The sequence below is a fragment of the Pseudorasbora parva genome, chromosome 13, assembly GCF_024679245.1.
Source record: "Pseudorasbora parva isolate DD20220531a chromosome 13, ASM2467924v1, whole genome shotgun sequence".
NCBI lineage: Eukaryota > Metazoa > Chordata > Actinopteri > Cypriniformes > Gobionidae > Pseudorasbora > Pseudorasbora parva.
Window position 1 is genome coordinate 31,050,475 of NC_090184.1, and position 22,682 is coordinate 31,073,156.

General features: G+C 38.0%; 1 protein-coding gene and 2 long non-coding RNA genes across 5 annotated transcripts in view; 1 reads left to right on the forward strand and 2 right to left on the reverse strand.

The window, feature by feature from the left end:
- The window catches only part of LOC137038908 (uncharacterized), a 131,721-nt gene that overhangs the window by 94,871 nt on the left and 14,168 nt on the right, over positions 1 to 22,682 (forward strand). The gene's annotated exons all lie outside the window — the stretch shown is intronic.
- LOC137038224 (uncharacterized) lies at positions 2,093 to 10,640 on the reverse strand. 2 transcript variants are annotated; one of them, XR_010897431.1, is made up of 5 exons: positions 10,500 to 10,544; positions 10,217 to 10,352; positions 9,616 to 9,654; positions 9,106 to 9,181; positions 2,093 to 2,645 (listed from the first exon to the last, which is right to left on the reverse strand). It is a non-coding gene; the product is annotated as an uncharacterized lncRNA (long non-coding RNA). The 2 variants fall into 2 exon arrangements; XR_010897430.1 differs by having other exon boundaries at positions 10,217 to 10,640.
- ajap1 (adherens junctions associated protein 1) overlaps positions 19,205 to 22,682 on the reverse strand; it is a 163,897-nt gene continuing 160,419 nt past the window's right edge. For both annotated transcript variants that reach the window (XM_067413915.1, XM_067413916.1), the window contains exon 6: positions 19,205 to 22,406. The gene's annotated coding sequence lies outside the window, so the exon portion shown is untranslated. The remainder of the gene's footprint in view (positions 22,407 to 22,682) is intronic.

Here is a 22,682-nt window from a genome sequence, read left to right on the forward strand (position 1 = left end):
ATATTATTACTGTTAATCTTATTTATCATGTTTCCTAAAGGCAGGTCAGAAATCATTTGATTAATCACGACTCTTATTGACAGTAATTCAATTACCAGAAATGAAAAGCAAATCTTTGTTTTGTCTGTCTCAGTCCTTGCAACATAGGTGCATTCATCAAAACACCAAACTCGCTCATTTATGTCTTTGAACTGGTGTGCATTCATGTAGGAACAGGAAAGGGTTTCATGTAGAAATCCCCAAACTGTTCCCACGAAGTTGGGAAATTGTCCAAAATGTCTTGGTATACTGAAGCATTTAAGGTTCCTTTAACTGGAACTAGGGGGTCAAGCCCAAGTCCTGAAAAACAACCTTCCACTAAACTTTACACTTGGCACAATGCAGACAGGCAAGTACTGTTCTCCTGGCAAACGGCAAACCCAGACCTATGCATCGGATTACCAGACAGAGTCATCATGAGTCATCAAGTGTGATTCGTCATTTCAGAGAACACTACTCCACTGCTCTAGAGTCCAGTGGCAGCGTGCTTAAAAGCCCTGCATCCGATGCTTTGCATTGCACGATGTAATGTGAGCTAATCTAAAGGCCACATGAAGTGTGAAGGTCTGTAGCTATTGACTTTGCAGAAAGTTGGCGACTTCTGCACACTGTGCGCCTCAACATGTGCTGATCCCGCTCTATGATTTAATGTGGCCTTCGTGGCTGAGTTCCTGTTGTTCTCAATTGCTTCCACTTTGTCATAATGTCACTAACAGTTGAATGTGGAATATTTAGTAGTGAGGAAATTTCACAAATGGACAGGTGACAACTTATCACAGTACCACGCTTGAATTCACTGAGCTCCTGAGAGCGACCCATTCTTTTGCAAATTTCACAAAAGTCTTCGTGCCTAGGTGGTTGATTTTATAATCATATTTAGCATATGGTGAGAGAGAGAGAGAGAGAGAGAGAGAGAGAGAGAGAGAGAGAGAGAGAGAGAGAGAGAGAGAGAGTGAGAGAGTGAGAGAGAGAGAGAGAGAGAGATTGAAGGCCTGTACACACAGATTTATTACTTCTTCGTCGTATCACTGTGTGAGAGATATGATATGAGATATGAGATATATGGTGTATATAAGTGGGGCTTATACATGAAAATGTAGGCTATCATATTTGTGTATCCAAATAATAGAGTTTATATATATATATATATATATATATATATATATATATATATATATATATATATATATATATATATATATATACTATATATATATATATATATATATATATATATATATATATATATATATATATATATATATACACTGTAAAAAAAATACCTGTAAAAAAACGGAAATATTCCGGCAGCTGGGGCGCCAGAAAAAAACTGTAAAATAACAGAAAATAACCAACACGTAAAAAAACAGAAATATTCCGGCAGCTGGGGCGCCAGAAAAAAACTGTAAAATAACAGAAAATAACCAACCCGTAAAAAAACGGAAATATTCCGGCAGCTGGGGCGCCAGAAAAACACTGTAAAATAACAGAAAATAACCAACACGTAAAAAAACGGAAATATTCCGGCAGCTGGGGCGCCAGACAAAAACTGTAAAATAACAGAAAATAACCAACACGTAAAAAAACGGAAATATTCCGGCAGCTGGGGCGCCAGAAAAAAACTGTAAAATAACAGAAAATAACCAACACGTAAAAAAACGGAAATATTCCGGCAGCTGGGACGCCAGAAAAAAACTGTAAAATAACAGAAAATAACCAACACGTAAAAAAACGGAAATATTCCGGCAGCTGGGACGCCAGAAAAAAACTGTAAAATAACAGAAAATAACCAACACGTAAAAAAACGGAAATATTCCGGCAGCTGGGACGCCAGAAAAAAACTGTAAAATAACCAACACGTAAAATTACAGTAATTTTCCATAGTTCAAAATACAGGTTTTATCTGTCATTTATATGAGTTTCTATATTTAAACAAGAAAATTATGTAAAAAAATAAGGATTACAAATTGTGGAAAATTATGTAAAAACCATGAAATTACCAATTAGATTGGACATTACTACAACTCAAATAACCACCCTAGAGTGCAAAAGATTGTTTTTGTAGTTTTTATTTAAAAAATTGAACTTTAAGGTTGTTTTAAAATAGTAATGTGATCACAATATAGTTTGTTCATAATGACCACATTATATATACAAAGTTATATCATAACTGCAAAAATATAAAAAAAACAAAGCAGCATACCAATAATAAAATTAGTTCATGACTTCAACACTTTAACAATATAACAATTAGTTCATAACTACAACAATACAATTTTTTTTAATAATAACTGCAACAATGTAAGATATTGTACAATAGCAATTTGTTATACACATATATGACGAAAAAGTGGATTTGTCTCATCAACAGATGAGTCATGAAAATAAAATAATTAAATCACGAAAAAGTCTGTAACACTCAAGAATTTCTCTATGGTAATAAAGAGAGATTTGACACGCTTACGAAAGTTTTTACTCCATCCATCCATAATCCACAATTCTGCTCATCAACGAAAGAACCTTTAGACTGACTGCCAGTTCCTTTCTTGACGTGTTCTTCTATCTCGACTTTTGATACCGTCTCAGGGTTTATCTTGAAAAGGCATCTGTGAGAGAGAAAAGAAACCTCAGTAATAAATCATTGAGTGTATGTGAGGATGCGCGAGTCTAAGTGAGGATGCGCATGTGAGTGTATGTGAGGATGCGTGTGAGTGTAAGTGAGGATGCGCGAGTGTGAGGATGCGCGTGAGTGTGAGGATGCGCGTGAGTAAGTGAGGATGCGCATGTGAGTGTATGTGAGGATGCGTGTGAGTGTAAGTGAGGATGCGCGAGTGTGAGGATGCGCGTGAGTGTGAGGATGCGCGTGAGTAAGTGAGGATGCGTATGAGTGTAAGTGAGGATGCGCGAGTCTAAGTGAGGATGCGCGTGTGAGTGTATGTGAGGATGCGCGTGAGTCTAAAGGGGGTTGCACACCGGACGCGGAGCTCGGCGGCGCGCCGCGCAGCGTCTCAGGTATCGCACACTGGACGCGCACATTTTAAAAGGCTACGTTTATTATACATTTCCCCAAAATATGTTTAGACTTTATTCAAGCTGTTGAACTCAGAATGTAAAACAAATTTGTCTTGTAGCAAAGGTTGAAATCAGTATACCTTAACGATAATATACTTTTAATATAAAGCCTTGAAATGGCGCTCTGTGGCGCGGCAGGATTTAGAAGGCCGAATGACGCCACCGGTGTGCGTACACTCATTGAAAACAATGTGTTCGAATTTTAAAGACAAGGCGCGCCGCCGAGCTCCGCGTCCGGTGTGCGACCCCCTAAATGCTGCGTTCACACTAGGGATGTCAAAGATTAATCGATGATCGATTAATTGTCGATAAGACATTTGATCGATAAGACTTATCGATCATCGATTAAGCAGGGTCATGCGCGTGCGTGAGGAAACGGGAGGAAAAATGATGCGAGCGTGCCCGAGTTCTATTTGGAACCATTTTACAGCTGGAGTTACTCCTTCATCATGACTGCAAGCTTGCATGTGCATTCGCAGCCTTTTGTTTTGCGCAAATGTAAGTTGTAATATTGTGTTTATTTTGTTCAGGCCTATCTTTAGCTGATTTATCTCATAAGGATGCATTTGGTTAATAATTACGTTAGAGGTGAGCGGTAGTAAAAGCGTGGCGGTGATCAGCTTCAGCGTGCAGCTCCAACAGCACTAATAATGACTGATTGGGACTGTCATATTACACAACATTAATGAGAACACTATTGTAATAAAACATTGTGATTGTTAAGTATTTGGGTTTATTTGCCGTGTGTTTCATTACGTTGATCCAGGAAGAGCGCATGCACAACATGAGTCACGCATTCTGACTAACGCATGTAACTTAGTTCAAGTTCACTTGTGCATTCGCATCAGATTGTGCTGAAGTAATTTGTAATATTACATTTATTTTGTGACGTTATATATGTGATCAATCATATAGGATGCGTTTCTTTCAGCGAAATAAAACGCACTAACAAATGGCTTCAGTCAGTGATGGCTGGTTTTCATTCAGTGCTTCGGCTTTAGCGCATACAGAGCAATGCATAATAACGATGATTGGGACAGTCATATTATATAACAAATGAGAACACAATTTTAATAAATGGTTGTAAAGTCATCGGGTTTAGGTGCCGTGTTCAGAGCGTTGTTCCTAGAGCGCGTGAACGCCACGCGTCTCCCATTCTGCATATGAATATCAGCAACTCAATTCAAGTTCACTTGTCCATTCGCATCATTTTGTGAAGATATATAATTTGTAACATTTTGTTAACTTTATATAAATCTGATTAATCTCATATAGGAAGCTTTTTGTTGAGTTAACGTGCTAGCAAAGTTTCAGTGTAACTTACCAGTGTTGATTCAGCGCATCGGCTTCAGCTCGCGCAGGTCAAACAGCAACGCACGACTAATAATAACTTTGATTGGGACTATCACATTACATAACATTAATGAAAACAATATTTTAATAAATCGTTTTGAATTAACTGGGTTTAGGTGACGTTTCAGCACGTTGCTCTTGCAAGTGCGTCCACAAATTCTGAATAACAGATCTGAGGCGGCGTTCGTGTTGTATTACATGTTATATTCGGTTATTAAATAAGTAATTAAATTAAATTATAAATAACATCGACTAATCTTACAATCCCATAGCCCTTTGTTTAGATAAAAAAAATCCTTCTCATTCATTTGGTGAAGAACATTGTAGACGTTTTGAGCAGCATTGCACATAGGCTTACTGTCATGCTGTAGACGCATATTTCAGTATTATGGTTAACGATTAATCGATTAATTGATCGTTAATTTAAACAACGATCGATCATGGGAATTTGTGAAAATTGACATCCCTAGTTCACACCGCACGCGAATGACGCAATTCGCACGAGTGATTTCCATGTTAAGTCAATGCAGCAACGCGAATAGGCATTCTGCGGCGCGAATGACGCGGCAATGATCACGCGAATTGAGCGTTTTGAACGCGTGATTCGCGCGAATCGCTCAAGTTGAAAAATCTGAACTTTGGTGGATATTCGCGCCGCGTTAACCAATGAGGAGCCTGCTTACTGCTGTCACGTGGTGAAGTGACGGATGGGAAACCCATTGGGGAAACCCTGAGGCCAGAGTAATTTAAAAATACTGCTGTATTGTGTCACAAAATGTAGTTTTAATAGTTGTTCAGGTGAGAATGTAGTTGTTTAAAGCTCAAATATGTGATTTATTTATTAAGAGAGCTCCTATTTGAAAATTTGATCTGGTGTTTTCGGAGGTGTGAGACCCAGGCGATCACCGGAGCTCAGCGCTCATCAACCTCGGTGAGAGCAGCCTTAACTCGGCTAGTCCTTCTGCCGACTGCCGCTGCCTGGCAGAACCCCCTCCCATGACGCAAATTCACGTCTGTTGTGTAGTGAATGTCACACGCGAATGAAGCGAATTTCACGCGCGAATGGATTCAAATTGTTCACGCGTCCATCTTCGCGCGAATACCGCAATATATTTGCGTCATTCGCGTGCGGTGTGAACGCAGCATAAGTGAAGATGCGCGTGAGTCTAAGTGAGGATGCGCGTGAGTGTAAGTGAGGATGCGTATGAGCGTAAGTGAGGATGCGCGTGAGCGTAAGTGAGGATGTGCGTGAGTAAGTGAGGATGCGCGTGAGTAAGTGAGGATGCGTTTGAGTGTAAGTGAGGATGTGCGTGAGTGTAAGTGAGGATGCGCGTGAGGGTAAGTGAGGATGCGTATGAGTGTAAGTGAGGATGCGTATGAGTGTAAGTGAGGATGTGCGTAAGTGTAAGTGAGGATGCGTGTGAGTGTAAGTGAGGATGCGCGTGTGAGTGTAAGTGAGGATGCGTATGAGTGTAAGTGAGGATGTGCGTAAGTGTATGTGAGGATGCGCGAGTCTAAGTGAGGATGCGCGTGTGAGTGTAAGTGAGGATGTGCGTAAGTGTAAGTGAGGATGCGCGAGTCTAAGTGAGGATGCGCGTGAGTGTAAGTGAGGATGCGCGTGAGTAAGTGAGGATGCGCATGAGTAAGTGAGGATGCGCGCGTGAGTGTAAGTGAGGATGTGCGTAAGTGTAAGTGAGGATGCGCGAGTCTAAGTGAGGATGCGCGTGTGAGTGTAAGTGAGGATGCGTGTGAGTGTAAGTGAGGATGCGCGTGTGAGTGTAAGTGAGGATGCGCGTGTGAGTGTAAGTGAGGATGTGCGTAAGTGTAAGTGAGGATGCGCGAGTCTAAGTGAGGATGCGCGTGTGAGTGTAAGTGAGGATGCGTGTGAGTGTAAGTGAGGATGCGCGTGAGTAAGTGAGAATGCGCATGAGTAAGTGAGGATGCGCATGAGTGTAAGTGAGGATGCGCGTGTGAGTGTAAGTGAGGATGCGCGTGAGTGTAAGTGAGGATGCGTGTGAGAGTAAGTGAGGATGCGCATGAGTGTAAGTGAGGATGCGCGTGTGAGTGTAAGTGAGGATGCGCGTGTGAGTGTAAGTGAGGATGCGCGTGTGAGTGTAAGTGAGGATGCGTGTGAGTGTAAGTGAGGATGCGCGTGAGTAAGTGAGAATGCGCATGAGTAAGTGAGGATGCGCATGAGTGTAAGTGAGGATGCGCGTGTGAGTGTAAGTGAGGATGCGCGTGAGTGTAAGTGAGGATGCGTGTGAGTGTAAGTGAGGATGCGTGTGAGAGTAAGTGAGGATGCGCATGAGTAAGTGAGGATGCGCGCGTGAGTGTATGTGAGGATGCGAATGAGAGTAAGTGAGGATGCGCGTGTGAGTGTATGTGAGGATGCGTATGAGAGTGAGGATCCGCGTGTGAGTGTATGTGAGGATGCGCGTGAGTGTAAGTGAGGATCCGCGCGTCAGTGTAAGTGAGGATGCATGTGAGTCTAAGTGAGGATGTGCGAGTCTAAGTGAGGATGCGCGTGAGAGTGTATGCGAGGATGCAAGAGTCTAAGTGTGGATGCGCGCTTGAGTCTAAGTGAGGATGTGCGAGTCTAAGTGAGGATGTGCGAGTCTAAGTGAGGATGCGTGTGAGAGTGTATGCGAGGATGCAAGAGTCTAAGTGTGGATGCGCGCGTGAGTCTAAGTGAGGATGCGCGCGTGAGTGTATGTGAGGATGCGCGCGTGAGTGTATGTGAGGATGCGCGCGAGTGTGTATGTGAGGATGCGCGCGAGTGTGTATGTGAGGATGCGCGCGAGTGTGTATGTGAGGATGCGCGTGAGAGTGTAAGTGAGGATGCGCGTGAGTGTGTAAGTGAGGTTGCGCGTGTGAGTGTAAGTGAGGATGCGCGTGTGAGTGTAAGTGAGGATGCGCGTGAGTGTGTATGTGAGGATGCGCGTGTGAGTGTAAGTGAGGATGCGCGTGAGTGTGTATGTGAGGATGCGCGTTTGAGTGTGTATGTGAGGATGCGCGTGAGAGTGTATGTGAGGATGCGCGTGAGAGTGTAAGTGAGGATGCGCGTGAGAGTGTAAGTGAGGATGCGCGTGAGTGTGTATGTGAGGATGCGCGTGTGAGTGTAAGTGAGGATGCGCGTGAGTGTGTATGTGAGGATGCGCGTGTGAGTGTAAGTGAGGATGCGCGTGAGTGTGTATGTGAGGATGCGAGTGTGTATGTGAGGATGCGCGTGAGTGTGTATGTGAGGATGCGCGTTTGAGTGTGTATGTGAGGATGCGCGTGAGAGTGTATGTGAGGATGCGCGTGAGAGTGTAAGTGAGGATGCGCGTGAGAGTGTAAGTGAGGATGCGCGTGAGTGTGTATGTGAGGATGCGCGTGTGAGTGTAAGTGAGGATGCGCGTGAGTGTGTATGTGAGGATGCGCGTGTGAGTGTAAGTGAGGATGCGCGTGAGTGTGTATGTGAGGATGCGCGTGAGTGTGTATGTGAGGATGCGCGTGTGAGTGTGTATGTGAGGATGCGCGTGTGAGTGTGTATGTGAGGATGCGCGTGTGAGTGTGTATGTGAGGATGCGCGTGTGAGTGTGTATGTGAGGATGCGCGTGTGAGTGTGTATGTGAGGATGCGCGTGAGAGTGTATGTGAGGATGCGCGTGAGAGTGTATGTGAGGATGCGCGTGAGAGTGTATGTGAGGATGCGCGTGAGAGTGTATGTGAGGATGCACGTGAGTGTGTGTGAGGATGCGCGTGAGAGTGTGTGTGAGGATGCGCGTGAGAGTGTATGTGAGGATGCGCGTGAGAGTGTATGTGAGGATGCGCGTGTGAGTGTATGTGAGGATGCGCGTGTGAGTGTATGTGAGGATGCGCGTGAGAGTGTATGTGAGGATGCGCGTGAGTGTGTGTGAGGATGCGCGTGAGAGTGTGTGTGAGGATGCGCGTGAGAGTGTATGTGAGGATGCGCGTGAGAGTGTATGTGAGGATGCGAGTGTGAGGATGCGCGTGTGAGTGTATGTGAGGATGTGCGTGTGAGTGTATGTGAGGATGGGCGTGTGAGTGTATATGAGGATGCGCGTGTGAGTGTATGTGAGGATGCGCGTGTGAGTGTATGTGAGGATGCGCGTGTGAGTGTATGTGAGGATACGCGTGTGAGTGTTTGTCAGGATGCGCGTGTTTGTGAGGATGCGCGTGTGAGTGTTTGTCAGGATGCGCGTGTTTGTGAGGATGCGCGTGTAAGTGTAAGTGAGGATGCGCGTGTGAGTGTATGTGAGGATACGCGTGTGAGTGTTTGTCAGGATGCGCGTGTTTGTGAGGATGCGCGTGTGAGTGTTTGTCAGGATGCGCGTGTTTGTGAGGATGCGCGTGTGAGTGTAAGTGAGGATGGGCGTGTGAGTGTATATGAGGATGCGCGTGTGAGTGTATGTGAGGATACGCGTGTGAGTGTTTGTCAGGATGCGCGTGTTTGTGAGGATGCGCGTGTGAGTGTTTGTCAGGATGCGCGTGTTTGTGAGGATGCGCGTGTGAGTGTAAGTGAGGATGCGGACCCTACAAATTCTTTACATATAAATGCAATAAATGTAAATTAATACAATAAATGTATTATGACATCATAATTTCCCAAAAATCACTATATAGTACACCATGTACTCACCAGAAAGGGACATTCTATCAAGAATGCCACAGGCTGCATTTGAGTTGCTTGAAGGGCTATCAGACATCACTTTGACCTTAATAAAGCACATAATACAAGACTCATGTTGAGTAATATATTTTGCAAGAGTAATACACATCCGGTAAAATCATATAAACAAAGAATTGATTGCTTAATTGATTGCTTATTTTCTTATTAAGGGTTAGTTAATACAAAAATTCAGTCATTAATTATTCCTGAACACAAAGGAAGATATTTTAAGAATATTTGTAACCAAGCAGATCCATGCAGCCATAGTATTTTTTCAGAGACTTATTGATGAAGATGACTGCCTACGCGCTGTAATTTCTGAAGCATGACATGCAACATGCATATAAGTTAGGTAATGTGGCTCATTTCTGTGTAGTGCTTGATGTTAACGTTACATAACCTTTTAGAGTTTTCACTGAAACACTACAACTATTACAAGTGTAATCTGCAAACATATTTACATGGTGCAACAACGATCACCTTTCTTCCTGATCTTGACTCTGGCAGCTCTCAACTTATCTGCAGGGAGAGACAAAAACAAGCGTGTAACGTTAAGTGTATGGGACATGTCGACGAAACAGCGAGATTTTTTCCGTTGACGGCTTTTTGTCAAATAATTTTTCCCTTAGGTGAAAAACTGCATTTTTGAGCTTAGACGACGTCTAAAACTGACTACTTGTAAGTTATATAGTCGGATGTATGCGTCGTCTAAGCTTAAAAAATGCAGTTTTTCACCTGAGGTAAACTTATTGCCAAACAGCCGTCGACGGGGAAAAAAAATAAAAAAATCGCCCTATTTCGTCGACGGCATTTTTGAGCTTTTAGACGACGGAAAAATAGCATTTGGTAACAAAATGCAACAGAAAGCTAAAACTAAAACTATAAAGTAAGTTAAGATACAAAACTAACGTTAACGTTACACGGTACCATCACCTGAAGCCTTAACATTATAAAGTTTAAACATTATAAAGAATTTAAATCATTACGTTAACGGGCTGAGCCCAAGTTTAATATAAACACAGTCAACACGATTCAAAGCGGTAAAACATTTTTTTTTAAAATTAAAATACATGCACTTTACCTGTTTATTTGCGCCTCACATCATCCAAGATTGACGGGCCACGGCAAAGCTGAAGGTCAAGTGAATCCTGTCGCACGCGCAGTTGCCCCACTGTGTGCTTAGAAGGGAATGTATCCTTGCGCCAAGGCGGGAATTCCTTCGGTTCGAATATTTAAAATCTGTATGACTGTCATTTAAATATCATCGTACTTAAAGTAAGAAAGTGTTATTATATTATTTTATTTTACGATATTATGAAAATAAATGCGTAATAAAACACCAAACGCAGCAGACATAGGCTTACTTTTGACAAGCGGAACAAGATGTGATCAGTTGCAGTAGTGATGGAAGTCTGTTAACTTCAAAGACTGATTTACCCGATTTACCAGCTCTTTTACGCAAACACGAAATGACGTACATACACACATTATTATATTATTAAATAATCTTATAATTATTTAAAAAGCAAATAATTAAACTAAAAGACAAATTCCATAAACCTTTTTTTTTCATTTCTATAAAAGGTAGGCTACATATATACTCATCTATTAATTAATGTTATGTAAATATACATTATTTTTGAATGTATTAAAATGTGTTTTATTAATTATAAAATATTATACAAATATTAAACTATATAATATAAAAATATTATTTCTGAAGTGTTGATACATTTGCATATGTAGGCCAATTCCAGTGTTTATGTGAAAAACTAAATATATATATATATATATATATATATATATATATATATATATATATATATACATTCATTTCCTTTTTTCTATTTTTACAGAAAAAAATCTGTAAAATATAAATCAAACTTATGTAAAAATACAGAAATTTCCTCTTAAAAAACGGAAATTTGATGTAATACCAAAATACAAGCAATTTCCGTAAATTTAATAGTCAAAATATAAATTACAGCAAATATCTGTAAAACAACAGGCATTTCACTGTATGAAAAAACAGGACAATTCTGTAAAAAAACAGACTATTACTGTAAAATTACGTTTTTTTACAGTATACATTAATTTCCTTTTTTCTATTTTTACAGAAAATATCTGTAAAATATTAATCAAACTTATGTAAAAATACAGAAATTTCCTCTTAAAAAACGGAAATTTGATGTAATACCAAAATACAAGGAATTCCCGTAAATTTAATAGTCAGAATATAAATTACAGCAAATATCTGTAAAACAACAGGCATTTCACTGTATAGTGAAAAAACAGGAAAATTCTGTAAAAAAAATACAGACTATTACCGTAAAATTACGTGTTTTTTTACAGTATACATTAATTTCCTGTTTTCTATTTTTACAGAAAAAATCTGTAAAATATTAATCAAACTTATGTAAAAATACAGAAATTTCCTCTTAAAAAACGGAAATTTGATGTAATACCAAAATACAAGGAATTCCCGTAAATTTAATAGTCAAAATATAAATTACAGCAAATATCTGTAAAACAACAGGCATTTCACTGTATAATGAAAAAACAGGAAAATTCTGTAAAAAAATACAGACTATTACCGTAAAATTACGTGTTTTTTTTACAGTGTATATATATATATATATAGTATAGACTGTAAACCCTAACGCTCAAAATAACTAATTGGTTTAAGTGGAGCCAACTGAAATCCAACAAATTAGTTAAATCAAAATAACTTTTATGAGTACTTAGAACATTCTTTTTCTTTCGAGTTGACACAATTAACACATTTGAAGTAATATGAATTATTTTTATGAACTCTCAATGTAGACAATGTTTTTGTTTCTTTTAATTTAGACAAACGTACATTTTGACAAATAAATTGAACTGAAACTGAGCTTTGATTTCAATGCTTTGCCATGACACACAAAAGTTTGTGTAAATTGCAAAATTTTGTTCCTGTAATATTCTGTTATATTTTCATGTATATGCAAGTAGAGCATAAGCTTACTTTGAGAGCAGATATATATTAAATATTTATATTACTGCACTCATTCAGCAAGTGCTATGCTATGCCAACGCTATCAAAGCACTGTGGTACATTTATTGAAATGGCTATAGTTCAAAAATATATAATAACAATTTTAAGTTAAATGTATGAATTATCTTACTGAAATATTTAAGGCAATTAAGAGTGGTTAAAATATGAGTACAACATTTAAATCTGCCAGTTTTGCTTGCTTGAACTTTAAATTCCTTAACTTAAAAAAAAAATATATATATATATAACAGATTACCTAAAAAAAATGTGTACCTCCAAAAGAGTTTTGCCAAATTATTTGAGTTTACATTGTAAGTATATAGATAGATAGATAGATAGATAGATAGATAGATAGATAGATAGATAGATAGATAGATAGATAGATAGATAGATAGATAGATAGATAGATAGATAGATAGATAGATAGATAGATAGATAGATAGATAGATAGATAGATAGATAGATAGATAGATAGATAGATAGAGATCATTTTTTGTTTTTGTATAGTACATTTTATATCAGAACTATAAATTCAAAAGCAGTGTATGGGGAAGGAAAAGATTCGATATCAGTAAAATGGAAATCACGAGTTTACAAAAGTCAGATAGAATTAATGGTATGCGTATTTGGAGTGTGAGGGCTCTGAGCTCAGTATTTGGCCCGAACTCCCCCCGTATTCCTGGCTGTGGTGGTGGAAGGATGCTGAAAACTGTAGTTTTCTAGTTAATATATTATATATATATACAAATTGCTGTATGTACTAATATACTAATTGGTAATTGCTGATGACGAGTTGTTTGGTTAGATCATTTGAACGTGCTCCACCCGAGGTTTAATAATACATCATTCCTAGATCACTGCAACAATAGATATTAAAACAACAGAGACTGATGGAGATAAATGTGGAAGAGCTGATGCTAGTGGATGTGCGCGTGAAGGACGGTCTCTGAAGCGGCAGGGCGTGACTGTCAGGAAGACAGCGAGAGTGACAGCAGCTCCAGTGGGCTGAAGGTATTTCAGCTCCGTCTTACAGCTGCTGTCCTCCTCTGTGATGAGGACGTGGGCACTGCCTGCATAATCACAATTAATAGACTAACAGCTGGAACAGAGTGTGTGCGATGGAGTCACTGAGCAAGTATGTGAAGTGCACATTTCTGCGGATGTCTGTCAAATCTTCTGTGAGTGTGTGTGTGTGTGAGAGAGAGATGATAGCCTTTTGTCAGCTAGTCTGGAGTGTGTATGCAGCTGTCAAGGGGTGGAAAAGATGCAAGTGTGGCTGTCAGTCGGAATCCGTGTGTGTGTGTGTGTGTATCAGGCAGTCCAGGGATCAGAACAGCCTCATATGAATGCAGTGAGGCTTCCTTGGGAGCACCAGGAGGCGAGAGAAATGCAATTTGCTTTTATGTTTTGTAATATTTACCTTGATTTTATCGCACATAATTGCTTTAGCAACACAAATACACTTGTCATGATTACAAAGCCTTTCGATCGTTTTTTTTTTTTTTTTTGGCGAGTATGACAGAGAGAAACGGTGTGCTGAAGCGAATGCAAATGTAGGCGTGTTAGTACCCTGGTCACAGGAGCGGCTGGGGTCCCACTAGAGAGACCGAACCACCGCTGCAGCGTTAATGAAGATCTGAGCAGCCGGCTGATGGGAATGTTGGCAATAAAGGGGCAATTTATGCTATTCGGATCCTATCATCAGTTGCCTTGTGTCGCGTTCATCTGCACGTACACCCCATTAGTTGTTTGCAGCAAAAAATGATCAATAAATAAGCGAGGATTGTAGGTGTGAGTAAGTCTGGTGCCAGATGATGCTTTTGTGGGGCTGTGGGATCGTCTGCTGTCTGAAGCTCCAAGCGGAGATGTAAGCGGGTCTGACAACAGGTGTTCCTCTCCTGTTCTCGCTCTCTGTTCTCGTGAGGAAGCGTCCTGTCAAGAGAACCAATCCGATTAAAGCCTCCCATTCGAAAGGGACACCAGATAAGAGAGGCAATAAAAGCATTCTGCCTGACAAACATTTATCAAATGGTTGGAACTAAAATAACTAGAAATGATGGGAGGTAAATGGATTTTGATATCGCCTAAAATATTTTTGCTTGTCAAATGCACTTAATTAAAATGAGTCAAGGCAACACAATAGCTGAATATTTCGTTTCTACTTAAAGTTGCAGTGTGTGGAGTTTAGACATCTCGTGGCGAGGTTGTGAATTGCAATGGCCCACCATTCAACTCTTCCTTTCGAAGCACATAGAGAAGCTACGGTGGCCGACACAGGATAGAAACTTTCGTAGGAGAGAGCAGAAAGTGACTAGCGCTATGTAAGTTTGTCCGTTTAGGGCTACTGTACTACATGGTGCCGCAAAATGGAGATTTCACTGGGGAGCCACGCTGTATTAGCGCTGGGTATTGACACAAATTTCACAATTCGATTTGATTTCGATTCACAAGCTTTCGATTTGATTTTCTATTCAATTCAATATTGATCAGGTACAATACATGGCACATTTTCTCAAGGAAAACAGATCTGAAAACAAAAATGAAGAAAGACATTTTCTCATAAATTAAGAAAAAAAAGACACATTATTTAATGTGATGGATGTATATTTACTGAGTACTTCAGTATTTTGTAGTGTGGGTCAGAATGACAATATTCACAGGAGAGTAAAGATGACTTTAAAAAGATGGCAGCATCATTATTTTATTTTCACACAGTGATTGGTAGATCTTTTAGTGAAATCTGTTGACTTTAGAAATCTTTGTTGCATTATAAGCCCACGATGACATGCCAAAAAAGGGAGGGAAAAAAATATACATATTTTTTTATCAAAGTTTGCATGCCTGTAATTCATTTTGAAGATACCTTAATATCCTTTTAGATTCTAATTATTAAAAAAAAAAACAAGTTTTAATTTTGTTTCCTTAATTTTAAGGCCCATTAATTTCCAGAGATATAGGGATATCAATGTAGCTCCATGAGTTCATTGGTAACCATTTTCAATGGTATTATATTTTCTGAACAACAAATGTATATATTTTTTTAAGATACATTTCTTTTAGATGCACAATTGAACATTGCTGTCTGAGTGCCATCAATACTGTTTCCCATACTGTGCCTGTAACTCGAAAAGTATTAAATATATCTCAATGTACTTCTATATTTTCGTTCTTAATAAAATCTTCTTTTGTAATCTTAATTTTAAAGGCCCTATGGTTCAGTCCCATACAATTTGAAAGCATAATATCTGGACTTTTAAATGTCAGCCAATAAAACATTTTATAAAACAATGGCACTTAAAATGTTGAACTAAATGTTGTTGCAATCATGTATGAATAAATTTACATTTGAAAATGCATAAATGAAAATGCATATTTTTCAATTAAAGAGAACTTAGAGGATTGCTTGGACTTATTTTGAGAATTTATGGTTATTTCGTGTTTGAATAGCTTAATGAGTTTATGAACACGACTAGTTACTTAAATATAAAATGTATTTTGTATTTCTTTCTTTTCTACTGCATTAATTTGCAATAGTGAAAGATGAATTTCTCTTTTTGATCATGTCTTCCCTCAGGGAGAGTTCATGCTTTTTTTGCATGGCTGAATGTTGGACTCAAGAATAATAATCACGTTGTTTGCATCCGCCCAAAGTGATTTGAAAATCCAAACGCGAGGAGTTAAAGGGATTCACCGTTAGTGCGAGCATAGCGAACACCGGCAGAGGATTCTGCTGGGTCTTAAAGCCTTCCGCGAACGGTTATTCTCGGTGGGACGAATTAGGAAGCGTGCATTGTGAAGGGCGCTTTGAAAAGCGGCAGCGCAGCCAAAGGATTAAAACAGATGTGCAAATGAGCGTACTGGTACGCTAAAGTCACATTCTGGGCGCACAGAGAGGTGGCGGTACGCTCAAGAGCTATATTTGAAAGTGGTGGTACTGAATACCGTCACGTACGTCCTACTTAAAGCACTGGCCATAGACAGTAAATGATATGCAGCAAGAAGAAACACCAGTTGTTCACGCTTGCGTGCATTCTGCTGTTTTGGTGGGGAGTGTTATGATTTACTTAGCTCCTATTTACTGTTTGGTGTAGGCAATCCAGAATTACTGTTGTTGATATTATAATCTCATCCTGGGTTTGCATTTTATTCAGTAATAGGCAGTCTTTAATAATAGATGGTGTTTGGATGATCCAGTTATTTTACATATGGTTATATAGGAAATTGCTTGTTTCTGCGTCTTCTTCACACGTGTTTTGATCAGGAGATTCAGTAGTCTTTCAGAAGTTGTATTATATATGCCCCATGGCATAAATTATGTGAAAACCGGGGAAAGGGTTAAATGTGTTAAACAGAAGTTGTTGTTTTTTGGGGGAATTGGGTGAATCCTTTTAGTATCATTACCTGTAACTGACCTATGTATCAGTTCACTCCCATTACTAATCTTCTCCTGCTATGGCTTCATCACTAAAGTGTCCATTGGACACACACTTCAGAATCTCGCCTGATACTTTTTGCCCACTGTTTTATGAATACAGTACTATAAATTCATAAATACTACTTGGCTTACCATGTTAGGTTTTGTGGTTACCATTGTGTTGAAGAGTAGAATGTGCAGGTTGTGGGTGGCTTTAAAAAGTTTGAGAATGTTGCTCCGCTCAACAAGTAATAGCTGTACTAATGTTAGTACCAAGTAACTTTTTATGAATGGGAAACATTAGGCGAGCTACAGAAGCTGTAATAAAAGTACAAGATTTCATGTTACTCACTTTAAATAATTATTAATGGTGTAAGCCTTCACCTAATTTATTTTAGTGTATTAGCTGTTTAATTTAGTCTTTACTCAACACATGGAATAAAATCTACCCAAACAAGTTAAGTACAAATGACCTCAACTTTGAGTGGATTCTATAGGTTTGTTTGTACAGTATGGAATATAGGATCAAATTAGATTATTTTCATTCAGATGAGACAAATAGAATAATAAAATCTGGCCTGCCTTGAACTTACCATCTGGCTCTTTCGTTGAATCAAAGGGTTTTAATGAGCAACTTTTAATAAAACACTAGCTTATTTGGGTATCCATCAATATGGACAAGATTTTGGCTTTTTTTCTTCTTGTTGTGTTTATTTCATGGCACAATCCTTTCACAATCTCTCTCTGTCTCTCAGCCTCCTGTTGTTCCTTGCAGCATGATGGAGTGTTTTCATATTCATCATGATCATCATCAGAGAAATGCTGCTCATTAGGCCTAGCCTTTTGATAAATGGCAAGACAATGTCATATTTTGTGGGAAATCATACAGTGGTCCATCTGCTTAAATCCTGGTTAGACTTTTTCATTTCTGGTGCTGCTGTAGGATTAGTCCTACAAAACAACTAAACAAAACAAAAAACTAAAAAAAACAAAGACGTCTGGAAAACAATATCATCTGGCTCCGTCAAAAAAAGATTAAATGTTCGAAGCTTCCAACTATCTTGCTCACGAAATGCAATTTTCGCAAATGGCGCTGGATGTGTGGAACGTGAAATAAATATTTTCACTAAACAATCAGCAGTAATATGCCAGCATACGTCGATTTTCTTTTTTTGAATGACTTTTATTTTCAATATCATTTTCCCAGTCCAAATAACACCCCATAATCATTTTACAAACATTTGATGGTGTTTATAGAAAGACAGCCCATTTCATTTTAACATCTTATTAATAGCAACTTTAGAGAGTACTAAATGTACAGATTCATTCTGATGACAGCTGCATTTACAGTGGCCAAAACACAGAGAGCTTTAGAACAAGAATCAAAATCAATGTCACCTGGAAATGTAACTTTACCAATACCTACAAAAAGAGAAAGAGAGAGAGACTCAAAGACACAAAATAAAAGTACACAGCACTATTTAGACACAGAGACTGTTAGTCCATACAGCATCCGTGTATGTGTTTTCATGTGTGTTTTCTCGTACATTGTGTTGTGTACTATATTCATAGATCTTATATAAAAGAAAAAAAGAGGTACTCATCGATATATTAGACACAAATATAAAAAGTTAAGGTACACAAAGTACAAAGTTTTTATTTCTATGGCAACAACGGGACATGTGTCAGGTTGTTTTCGAATGGAATATGGAGCAATGTAATAAATTGTACCTGCAGCAAATTAAAAGCCAAAGACCATCTCAGATACTCCCTGACTAAGCCTCAGCAAAGAGTTTCCGGTTTCTATAAGTTTAACCGCTTTTTACGGTTCTCTGTCACACAAGGAGGAATTTGGCATAATCTCTCTTGACAGCCCTGGGCTTTTTTTTTTTGTGGGGTGGGAGGGGTACGTTCTGCACCATATGAAACCTATCATCGAGAAACGTGACTCTGCAAATGTGCGTTTCTTAAAATAAAATAATAATAATAAAGAAAGAAAAAATCTAACATGACCAAAGCCAGATTCTTGTCCGTAAACATTAGATACTTGTGTTTTATAAAATAACGTTCATATATAGATGATGCCTGAGTATAGTACCACATGAAAACCAAAAAATAAAATACAACACATGACAAAATAAGCCTTTACAATAAGCAGTGTGTGATTCAACAATGAGGAGGGCTCTTATTTAGAAGCATTTTTCATATATTTATACATGTAAAAAAAAAAAAAAAAAAACATTATATTGCACTGGATTCAGCAGGTTTCATTCAGAGAAAGTTCTGGTAGACTCTAAATGAATGAGAAAGCACATTCAGGTGTAACGCAGATGAAAATGGTCAATTGACCATTCCGCTAAGCTCCGCCCCCTTTGTTACGGTTGCTTACTCAGACAAACCTTATAATCTACCATAGGAAGGGATTAGAGATTTATATTAAAGTCAATTTACATGGGATGGAATGAAAATCGCAAATTATGGTTGTCCTTAATTTTTTGTCTTTAACGATATATCATTATGTAATAATTTATGAAATCAAGGCAAGTCGAGGCTAATGATTTATATATATATATATATATATATATATATATATATATATATATATATATATATATATATATATATATATATATTAAATATATTAAATTTTTATATAATATAGACATATTATACTATTATAATTTGATTTCTTTATAAATGACATTTAAAACTATCCAAACACACTTCCTTAAACTTACAATATAGCAAAAGTTTGTCTTATTATATGGCAATTGGCAACAGTTGCTAAATTAGGATAGGTCAGTAGTGTTATAAGGCGGGGCTTAGCACAGTCAATTAACCTTATATCCAACTGATTGTAATTCTACGGATTCTGAGCTCTGTGTCAAGACTGAAGAGCAAATCAACATTCCACAGACATGTTTATCAGACTCACAGCACAAATCTTCTCCTGTGCCGGAAGCCACACAGACTAGTCGCCTGTTCAGGTTTATTGTTTGTATTGTTTGTTTTTTATTTTAAATAGACGTTCAGTTTATTGAGCTGTCGACTGAGAGGGTTTGGAGCCATTTTGCTTCTCTGGGAGAAAGAGGATGGCAAACATAATATTTTCTCAAAGTGTACCATTTAGCACATACTCGGACTCTTCTCCGGATGGATTTCGAGCTGCCTATCTGCCAAAAGATAAAAAAAAAAAACACTTGCTCTAGAAACCTGCAAAATAAATCTTCTCCCATGAAGTTCCCTAGTACGCAAATGACCTGTAATTTCCTAATTATTAGAAGAACTACAGCTACAGCAGAAACAACAGTGTTTTTGAGGCTTAGCACAGCGTCTGTAACGTCTGCAGCAACTTATGCAATGTAAACAAAAACCTTTTCAAAGCTTTTTCCACTGATCCTGTGAAAAAAGAAAGCTTAAAAAACACGAAATAGCATAGAGGTAAATATATAGAAAACACATTTACACATGTACATAATACAGAGCTTTAGTGTTCCATATGATATATGATTAGTAGACCTTTCTAAATATCTAACCTGATTGGTCACATGAACTGTTCAATTCATCACAGATGATTAGGGTGGGGGTGAGGGAGTTGACATAACTTTATATGTATTGCTGTCTTCTGAATATGAAAACAGGAATCACAACTCTCTACTGGTTATAAACATTTTGAGTAACATCTGAAAACCTATGATTGAATTTAATCCAAGACATTTCACTTTCAGTGACAGACTATTGCAAACAGCAATTTTCCTCTTTCACAGTGTTTGCCTTTGTACAATATGCTATTGTAACCATTAAACATCTGTTTTGGGGATAAAATCATATAGTTATCCTCCCTTTTATCATGTACAGAATAACTGTCTTGGTCTGTTCACATGCTACCCACAATGGAGCTCTTTGGTCTAGTAATGCTCGAGTAGAGTGTTGTGATCTCAGACACACACACAAACAAGCAAACACACACACACACACACACACACACAATTCCAAAGTGTCGTTTATGCCCACTGGCTTTATCAATATTTGAAATTGATTGGCAAGTTTCGAGCTGTTTGTATATTACTGCATTTCTGATTGCTATTAAAATGATTGGCACTAGACGTTACCGTTTCTGCTGATGAAATACTTGCCTTTCAGTCAGTTCTGCTCAAATAAATCAAACTGTGAAAAACAATAAATAATAAACTATTAGCTTAAATTAAAAAGTAGAATGTAGCACACAAAGAAAAGGACATTCGTGATTTTGTTTCAAATACAGAATTAAACACTTTAAAAACATTATTTAAAAAAAAGAAGTTACCTGGTTGCCTTAATTTTGAGTTCATTGAAATAAAAAAACCGAGTTAATACAATGAACATTTTTGAGAATCGACAACTTTTATTCAAATATTATTAAGATTTTGTAAGCATATTGGGTAATTGTGTGTTTTATTTGTGATGACGCAGTGAAACTTGTCAAATTGTGCTATTTGCATGATTTTTCAGATACAATATAATTTTTAGTTTCTATTTATTTAGAACAATTTCCTTCATTGTGTCAACTCAATTTTTTTTATTTAAATAAACTCCAAATTAAGGCAACCAGGTTACTTACTTTTTAAAGTTAAACCAATATTATTATTTTTACAGTGTAGGCACAAAAATCAAGTAAACATACAATATAGTTTTTTTTTCTTTTTTAGTCTATGCACATGGCTGATAACTGTTATCGTAATTCAAATGAAGCTTTTTAAGGTTTATTATCTATTTTGTAATGTTTTATTAGATAACTGATTGTGTTATTTAGGAGCGACCCTCAAACTAAAGGCCCTCTGAGGGTCTGTGAGTCCGTAAACATGATAAACCCGTACATGAAATTCCTCATCAGTGAGAAGAAACGGAAACTCAACAAGCGTCTGAAGCATGGCTTTGGCAAATCAAATAAGCTTTGAATGAATACTGAATCTGGCGTCAACATTGTTTGGTAGCTTTAAAAAAAACTGAAAAAAAGAAAAAGGAGAAAAAAAAACACTTCAAACATTTCACTGAACCTACACTCGTAGATTAACAGTCCCAACAGTCCAGTTAAATTAGGTCTGTCTGACTCATTAATAACCTCGTTTGTATAAAAATAGAGACTATTCCTTTAAAACGGGGTCTAGTAACAATGTAGTTAAATTAAAACCTGGGTATTGTACTATTCCTCAATGGGTTCATTTTTTTCATCTAAATGAATAGTGCTCCATATAAATATTTTTTGGACATTTGTAACACGTTTCCTCAGCTATTTCAAAACATATTTCAAATACATATTCATACTTTTTATACAAAAACGGATGACGGATTGATATTGGGAGACAGTCACTGAAATTACTTGATGTTGTGTCAGTAATTTTCCACGAAACTGAACGCGTCCCATCTATATATGTAGTGGCACATAATGGCATTATTGGCACAAAGTTCAGGAGAGTCGTTTCTCCACACAAGCAGACGTATATCGTGTCAGAGAGCGTCCCCACGGCCTCTCCACAGCCGAACTCCGCTCCAGCACACCCACATGTGCAGCGATACACGTATATAATATATCAGCTCTATATCATCTCTAAAATGATCGATCACATGTCTATGGAAAATAATTTGGGAGTGGTTCCATAGCACTGCATCAGTCTAGAAAAATAAACATCTTCGGTCCATTTCTAGAGAGATCCAACATTTGTACAAAACTGCCTGTTGGCCTCAGTTCCCATCTCTGTGATTGCTTGTCGTTGTTCTTGTTTTGTTTTGCTTTATTGTGTTGTAGTCTTTGTGTGTTTGATTCACAGGTTTTCCAATGAGATCCTGAAAGTACAGAAGATTACATTTTAGCTACTGATTTCACTTTTTAAATAGAGCAAGGATTGATATTGTAACTTTGTCAATAAACGATTTCTAAAATAATAATGCATTTAAGGGATAGTTCACACAAAAATGGAAATTAGCCCATGATTTACTCAACCTCAAGTCATCCTAGGTGTATATGATATAAAATAATGTCCTGACTCTGACAAGTTATATAATGGCAGTGAATGGATGTCTCTGGTGCATAAAAGTGCATCTATTCATCATGAAAGTGCT